General features: G+C 32.8%; 1 long non-coding RNA gene across 1 annotated transcript; it reads right to left on the minus strand.

Annotated features, from left to right (window-relative positions):
- Positions 1-4949: 4949 nt before the first annotated feature.
- On the minus strand, positions 4950-7271 carry LOC132727432 (uncharacterized). The gene is made up of 2 exons (XR_009625344.1): positions 6902-7271; positions 4950-5923 (listed from the first exon to the last, which is right to left on the minus strand). It is a non-coding gene; the product is annotated as an uncharacterized LOC132727432 (long non-coding RNA).
- Positions 7272-8760: the final 1489 nt, after the last annotated feature.

Raw genomic sequence — 8760 nt, forward strand, 5'->3', positions numbered from 1 at the left:
GTTTGGCATCACTTAGTGTCAATAACTTTTTGATAGAACAGAACATATTCATGCAGGTATATGATGATGAGCTGTACATGCTTTATTCAAAATAAAATAAAATTCTGTTCTGTTCATAACTTTTTGACATTTTAAAGGTTTTTTTAAATAACTTGGAGCAAATAATCATTTCGTTTTCACGAGAATACATAATTTAGCAAGAACTTGTTGAACTTGTCTGAAATTTGATGCAATATGGAAGGTGGTTTCCTTTTTACAAGTTATTTTACCTGGTAAAGAAGTAATATTTATATAAAATAATGTGTTATTGTCAATTCATCTTATACTTGAATAGACAATTACTCATATAATATTATCACTGAAAACTACCAATCAGTTATTTGTAATTACGAACCGAAAGTTCTGGTACTTTAAAGGAACTCCCCTGAGCTAACTTCTAACTAACTTCGTCATCAGCCATAAGTTTATTCACTTTTTTGAAATAATAATCTATTTACTGGTAATTGTTAGCGTCTAATTTAAGAAACACAGAAACCCGTCACTACGGTTATTTAAGAAATAATATATCCCAAACTGTGATTTTATTGCTCAATAACATCACTGTTAGGAGTTCGGATGCGGGGAATTATATCACGAGGGCGCTGCCCGAGTGATATAATGATGCGCATCCGAACGACAAACAGTGATTTTATCAAGCAATAAAATCACAGATTTGGATATATTATTTCGATTCTAGCACGACATCAACAAATAAATGCTGCCGTGCATTATAATTAGCTTAATTGCGCCTGATTTGTTTCTGTACTTATTGTCAGCGCGTCACATTTTTATTGGTTACGTCACGTGTGTAATGATTACGTCACATATCTAAATATAGATTGTCAAACAGTGATTTTATAGCATAATAACACACACTTAGAGGCAGTGACGCACTGGACAAGATATCCAGGGATGGCAGGTTCGCCTACCCACGTCCGCCAACACTTATAAATGGCCTTTCGGATGAGATCTTAAAAAACGATGCTCAGGGGTTAACACCAGGCACGAAAAAAGAATCAGGCCCCATGTTAATAGAGAAAAGATCAGGATTAGGATCAAGTGATTTTATCTTCATTGTTTTTTAAAACTAGAATTGAATGTTACATAAAGATGATGTAACATTTTGCTTATTTGCAATGAAACAAATGTTTGGATAAAATCGACGAATATCGAAACAAATACAAAAGTAATCGGATCAAAATAACTATCAATTTTAGGATCAATATCAATATTGGATCAACAGTAATCATATCTTTTAAAATAACAATTAATTAATTATAAAATTGTATAAACATGCCATTTCAAGTCCAGTGCTATCAGGTTATCATTAAATATTGCATCTATGTGGATAAATAAGATCCTCTAACTTTACTGAACACGAGGTCAGGTTCGCAATTGGAATGGGGCATATGCTGAAGTCTATTTGTGCACTACACTCGAAAAATACGATGTTGGAAATGTGGGCAGCTAAATGTGGCGAAATGTAAACCGAATAAAAAAAACAGCAACAAAAACTATATAAACAACAACAAAAATCGCACAAGATAAATAAAAACAAACACTTGTCACCTCTGTGCATCCGTAGTTTTAACGTTTTCAGATCATTACTTTGCGCCGTTTTTTCCGGAATAATCATTATATTGTGCAAAATTGCCCCAAAATTAAAAGCGTTGCATCGCTTTTCACTCAATTGAGTATATTTCTTCTTTAGCTCTAGCTAAAATTTCATAATAATATAACAATAAATTTCGAACATTAACGATATGTGACATCTATGATATGATAACTGAACGTCAGCTCAAGAATGCAATATAAAACTAAATCAAGGTTTTGTGTAAATACGACGTTTCAAAACAGAGTACTAAAACAACTGTTGGTTAAGTCGCTTATGTAGTACCGTTTGGTATAGGTTCCGGAAGTTAACGGAGGTTGACGAGCATACCGGAAGCAATAGTTCCGAGCACACCGGACCAGTGAGGTAAGTGCGATTGTAAGCTAGCTCAGTGACGCCATATTGACGATTGTTAGTTAGACGTATATCTGGTAGACCCTGTTCAGCTGCTGACCATCCAAGGAAGGTAATTGCTTTGATTGTATTTACAACCCTTTGTTATCAATCTGCAAAGATGTTACATTGGTGGCAGCGGTCAGTTTGCAAATACCTGTTCCATCTGGTATGATGGTTAAGTGTTAATATTTATTCTGTACCTTCAGGATTCCAGCACTCTTTAAGTGTGGAAAATTGAGTACCACTCTAGCCGGTGCTAGGGGGGATGAGGAATGGGTGATGATTTTTACCCATATGTACAGACTCAATCAGACCGGGTCTGTAATGCCCAGGTTCATGTTATTTTGTTGTGTTTAATGCTTCCGAGGGATCACCATTTTTCCAGAATTTTAAAAGATGTATTTATATAAGTTGATAAGGACTTCCTAAATTTAGACCCAAAATTGATCAATTGAACTATTTAAATCTTTAAAGCTGGTTACCCGTGTTCAAACTAGTTGATCAAATGATTCTGACTCAATATTTTAAAGTTGTAGTAGGCATAGCCCCGATTAATTCGGTGAGCATTTCATTTAAATAAAGGAAATACACAATCTGATATATATCAGCTCTAAATAACGCTCCGCTTTTAGATCTGACCGTGACTAAATACGAAATTATTTCTGGTGACACCGCAAATCATCAGCGTGCTTTCATAATTTGGAAAGCGATGTGGTTTCTTATTTTAACCCTGGGAAAACCAGTACTGCATAGGCAATTTTCCCAATTCGGAAAACAAACATCGCGTTGTCAATATAGCGGACAGGTAAACTGTCAAAACAATCTTGCCCATTTAAATATTTACCCTAGTTTTTATATTATTTGAAAATAATTACTTCAAACATTTTTCATCTCACAAAAATCAACAATTTGTTTAACTTCCAAGTATAACGGCATTCTGAAACTTCTTCTAATGCCTATGTGAAATCCGTTTTTATTGCATTGATAAGATTCAATGAGCAACATACTTAAAATCTACGCCCTGGTACAAAATGTTACGAAAGTTTCGTTCTATGTGCAACATACTTAATATTTACGCCATGTTACAAAATGTTATTAAGAAAATTTCGTTCTATGTATAATATACTTAAAATCTACGCCCTGGTACAAAATGTTATTAAGAAAGTTTCATTATATGTATAATATACTTAATATTTACGCCCTGGTACAAAATGTTATTGAGAAAGTTTCATTCTATGTATAATATACTTAATATTTACGCCCTGTTACAAAATGTTATTAAGAAAGTTTCATTCTATGTATAATATACTTAATATTTACGCCCTGTTACAAAATGTTATTAAGAAAGTTTCATTCTATGTATAATATACTTAATATTTACGCCCTGTTACAAAATGTTATTAAGAAAGTTTCATTCTATGTATAATATACTTAATATTTACGCCCTGTTACAAAATGTTATTAAGAAAGTTTCATTCTATGTATAATATACTTAATATTTACGCCCTGGTACAAAATGTTATTAAGAAAGTTTCATTCTATGTACAACATACTTAATGTTTTCGCCCCTAAATAAAGATGTTATTAACGAGTTTTGAAAAAAAACAAAACAGTATCTTATTTTATATTGTCAAATCTTTTTTTCATTTACCAGGGGCGATAATTCTATAAATAGAGGACATTGAATGATTGTAAGTTCAATACTGAATCTATTGCATGAGTTGAATAAAATTACATTATGCGAGCTTCTGGCGAGCATAATATTATTTTATTTGACGAGTTCAATAAATACAGTAATGTACTGACACGAATTGAATATTCATTTTTATCATACACCCAAAATAAAAACAGTTTAAATTGAAAAAGAGTCATTTTTCACTGAAGCGCCTACAGTTAAGTGAGAACATTCAGCGTGTCTATGTTTGTATTACGCTCATGATGTCACGTCAAAATATATGCTCGGCGCAGAGTCGCAAAATCGGCACGGGTGTGTGGTAATATAGATATATTGCACTCAAAATTCGAATAACCTCGTAAAGAATCGCTAAGACTCTTAGGCCAGAGGATTGATTTGAACACCTTCTTTATATAAAGCCAATAATTTGGGCATTTTTCTCTTCATGTATTAATTATCTCTTTGTTATTTTTTTCTCTTCATGTATATATTATCTCTTTGCCAAATCATAACTTACTTCATCTTCATACAACATTCATAGTTTTGACATAAATATATATGTATATATTTATGTTTCTTTCATTTTTACCTCATTTTGTTTGTTAATATTGTAATGTGTATATAACTCGTATAACATGTATTTCTTCATTTTTGAAGGAAATTAAGAATTCATACATGTATCTTATTTCTTATCGTGATACCATGTTATATATTTTTACTTTATTCACTTGATAAAATAACCATCTGTATTTATAAATCATACCACTCGACAGATTTTAATACACCAAATATGCCAAAACCAAACTTTTTTTCTGTCTAGATTTGAACAAAGTAAATGCTTTTAAAGCACGGTGAAAAAGGAAACTGTTTTCATGTTGCTTCTCTGTTGTTGTTTTTTGTTTTTGTTTTTTTTTATGTTTTTTTTTGTTTTTGGTTTGTTTTTTTGTTTGTTTAGGGTGGGGGAATTAAGTCTTAATTAATTACGCCGACAAAGACATTTAGGGGAAGTAACTGCTGAGTGTTTTTTGTATAGTATGTTGTATCTGTTTCAAAGGTCGTCCCCCTAGCTTGATTATCTGTGTATATAGACTCTGTAACGACTGCTCTTTTATTTGGCATCAGCAAATGGTCGAATTACAGCAACACAATATGCGAATAATCGCTTTTTTTAGAACATTTGCAACACTATTTATCAATGGGAACTAAACTATCAAACAAACGTACACATTTATCATATTAATTGATTTTATTGAACAAAATAAATAATACATTTTAACATACATTTATTAGACATTTGTAAATGGCGGGAATCACCGTAACGATTGTATTGCCGTGGCGCCTACAATACCTAGAAAACACAGGGCATATTTTACTAGCAAGCATAACACATAATATGCAAGTGATATAGACAGCGGTACACGTGATTTACACGTGACTTACATGTAACTTAATGTCGTCAAAACAAATAATGTTTCTGTGAAACTGAAATCACGTGATATGAAACATACAATCATGTCGGAAAAGTTCAAGTCGAAAAAATACTTACAAAAATCACAAAGAAAAAAACTCAAATTAAAACTTTCAAAGATCATCTCCTTTCACAGAATGTATTTAAGACTGAGAGTTTAAATGTGCAATTAGTTTTAAAGGTTAAATCTACAACAAAATTTAAGAACAAATGCACCGTTTTAAGATACTACATATCCGAAAACATCATATTACAGTTATATATCTTTTAATTATGTTGTTAGTTTACCAGCTAAGGTGGATAATTTCTCGAAGGGCGACTTTTTTTTTACTCCATGCTTTATCCAGAAATAGAAAATCATAGATATTCAACGGAAAAAAAATATATATATATGTTGCAATACAAAAAGGTTTTGTATCATACGCTAACATCAAACTTCAAAAGACCAAGTTACATAATTTAAAATGTAAACGCCCTTAAGCAATGCTCTATTCACAGATAAAACTATGTAAAAATGCTCTATGACAATCTAATTCGACAATAAACATTTTATAGCGAAATACGTATATATAACTTTAAAGCTTTTATTATAAAAATCTCTCTTTTATAAACATTTGATTATGCGTTTGTACAAAAATGTTTAAGCCCTATTTAGAAAGTTATATTCCTCGCCCACCAGCGCCTCTTTGACTAGGGCGTCTCCTAGGACCCGGGCCTCCTCTTTGTGGACCCGCTGAAATAAAAGAGTAAACTTTGTGTTAATGATTATGAAACACTTCTTTCATTTTAAGGTTGAAAGTAGTGATTACTAAAGTGTTACCCAGGACGAATTATTGCATTATACAGTTTTTGGGTTTCTTTTCATAGCGTAGCTTACCTACTTGCTTTTTCCTATTATAATACGCAATATGTCATATTTCTAAGTATACAAAGTAATCTTGTGAAGTCGTTTTGATTTTAGATCGTCTTTTTCCCCTTCATTGCCAAAAGCAAATGGTAATTGTGTAAAAACAGAACGTTTTATGTCAATTGCAGAGCAAGCAACTTTACGTCGTTATGTCTTTGACGTCATGACAATAAGCAGTATTTTGTTTTACTTCTTAACTAAAACTATTGTTATTAAACTTACATGACTATTTAAGCATATAAATCTTTAAGTATTGCTAAACAGTGCTTATAAAACATTCCTATTTAGTTATACTCTAAAATAAGAATTTTGACATGACCCAATATCAGCGACTGCATACTTGATTGATTGATTGATTTTCTTTTGACCGGGTGGTCAAAGATAACCTACGAAAGTGCAAGCACTTATTTCCAGTAGGGTCCTTACCTCAGCAGACTCTAGAGACAGCAATGAGATACAAGGTAATCCGGGAACCAGTCCCTAGCTCTTATTGAATAGATCCCTTGGTTCTTTTACATGCCCAGTGTATAGCACTTATACATGCGAGGATTACCTGTATTTCTTACCAGTACACCTCTATTTAGGTAGGGAAACACTGAAAGTGTTTCTGAAAAATCCTAAGGGTATTACCCCGGATCGAACCCGAACCTCAGGAGTGACAGTCAGTTGGTCTAGCAAACTGAGCTATCGCGCTATACTTTTAGCATTCGATATCAAAAAGTAAAAAAAAAACCTTAACACTTGACAGTTAAGTAATAAAACAAGAATTGTTGGTTAAAATATTTAATCTGGAGCAAAGATTACCTGGAGGACCTCCCATTGCACCCCCTAACCCGCCTCCGGGTGCCCCAGATCCAGCCAAAGCACTGGCTAATGCCATGTCCGCCGCAGCACCAAGTGGATTACTAAACCGTCTTTGTAATTTATCTCCTACAATGTATAATAAAAATGGATATATCTGTCTGCTTCCTTTTACTGAACGTAAAATTATTCATAAATATAGTGGATGTGTTTAGTATGGTGGTGGTGTTGGTAGTTTTCACTCCGGATCACGACATTAAGCCATATTGAATTCACCAGAGCATAGTTCAACCACCGCATCGTTCCTGGGCAGGCTGTCAAGCAGTTAACTAGTACTAGTTGCCTTCACTTTCGTAAGGAACTGTGTTTAGTACTATACAGTACAGATATTACAGACGCCATGATTGAGTGTGTGTGTGTTTGGTTTGTTTACCCTCGCCACCGGAATGAACCATATGGTTCGAGCACATACTTCATTTAAAACTTGCTTAATTATATGGGAACTAATTTAATTTGTCTACAGTTTTATCGGTACATGTGTTTACGTGTGTGCCATAATTCCTACCCACAAGTTCGTTATAAAAGTACGTAACCCATGATAGGAATAAGATGGATTGCTCCCATACTAAGTTAAATGACGTGTATTTAAAAAAAATTGAACAGCATATTTAAATTACCTAAGCGTAAAAGGGCCGAGACGTTTATAAAAAGCACCGTCTCTTATAACAGTCAAACTATTATAATATTCTATGATTAAAATGATAGAGAGAAAGTCTTGTTAAACAATGTCAGGAACGCATTTTCCCAATTCAATGTGCTAGTCATTAAAGGCCTGATTTGATCAGATACATACACAAAGGAGTGTCAAGAAATATTAAAAAAACAAGTTTGTTTTAGTGTGGAAAAGATAGAATTGATAATTTTCTGGTATATTTCACCCGAACACCTGCTTAGTTAAAGAATGTTCTAATTTGGTCTAAAAGTGATTGCCTCCTTTGTTCTCATTGGCCGAAATTTCTTTGTTTACAAAATTAAGGAGTTTAATCCGATTTTGCTGATATTTTGCAAATTTTCTTAATTTCGGATTGACCTATTATCGACAAGTTTGTCGCGCGAACGTGATAGAGATTTAGCAGGTGCCCTTAACACTCCATTGTACTATTGCATCATGCCTACAACTATTAACAAAATAAGGATAAAACAACAAAACGCTTGTAAAATAGCAATTTTAAATCAATGCGTCTAATCTAGATTAGAAAATTCCCAAAAATATGGCTATTAAGTAATATCTTTTTACCCTTAATGTGATGAAAGTGACCTTTTTTTTAACAAATATAAGGCCACTTCATACTTGAGTGTATGCCGTATAACTTATGCCCCATATGGGGAACACATACACTTTTTTGTTTTTTTAACAGGACAAAAAGAAAAAATAAAAATAAACCCCAGGGGGGTAAGGGTATTTACACTTTTGGAAATCTTTTTAAAAATTAGGGAAAAGGGAGCCCTTTCCTTCCCATTTTTTTCGACCAAATTTGGAATTTTCAAAATTTTAAAACTACTGGGATGTTGAACCCCCCAATTTTAAAATAAAAATTTATTTAAAATTTTTAAAAATCACATTTGACTTCCGTTTTCCCCCCACTTCCTAAAGGGGGCAGTTTAAAAAAATAAATATTTTAGACAGAAAATACATATTTTTCCCAAATTTAAAAATAAAGTTTTACATGCCTAACAACATTTTAAAACAAAAGAAAGTTAATGTAAATTTGCAACACCGCCCGCGTCCGGCCGCGAAATTAGGATTCCGAAATTCAACGTTGCGTTAATAAGTAAATATTTCTCAATCATAGCAGTAATAA

Source organism: Ruditapes philippinarum, unplaced genomic scaffold (genome assembly GCF_026571515.1).
Source record: "Ruditapes philippinarum isolate M1 unplaced genomic scaffold, ASM2657151v2 ctg2224_1_1_1_1, whole genome shotgun sequence".
Classification (NCBI taxonomy): domain Eukaryota; kingdom Metazoa; phylum Mollusca; class Bivalvia; order Venerida; family Veneridae; genus Ruditapes; species Ruditapes philippinarum.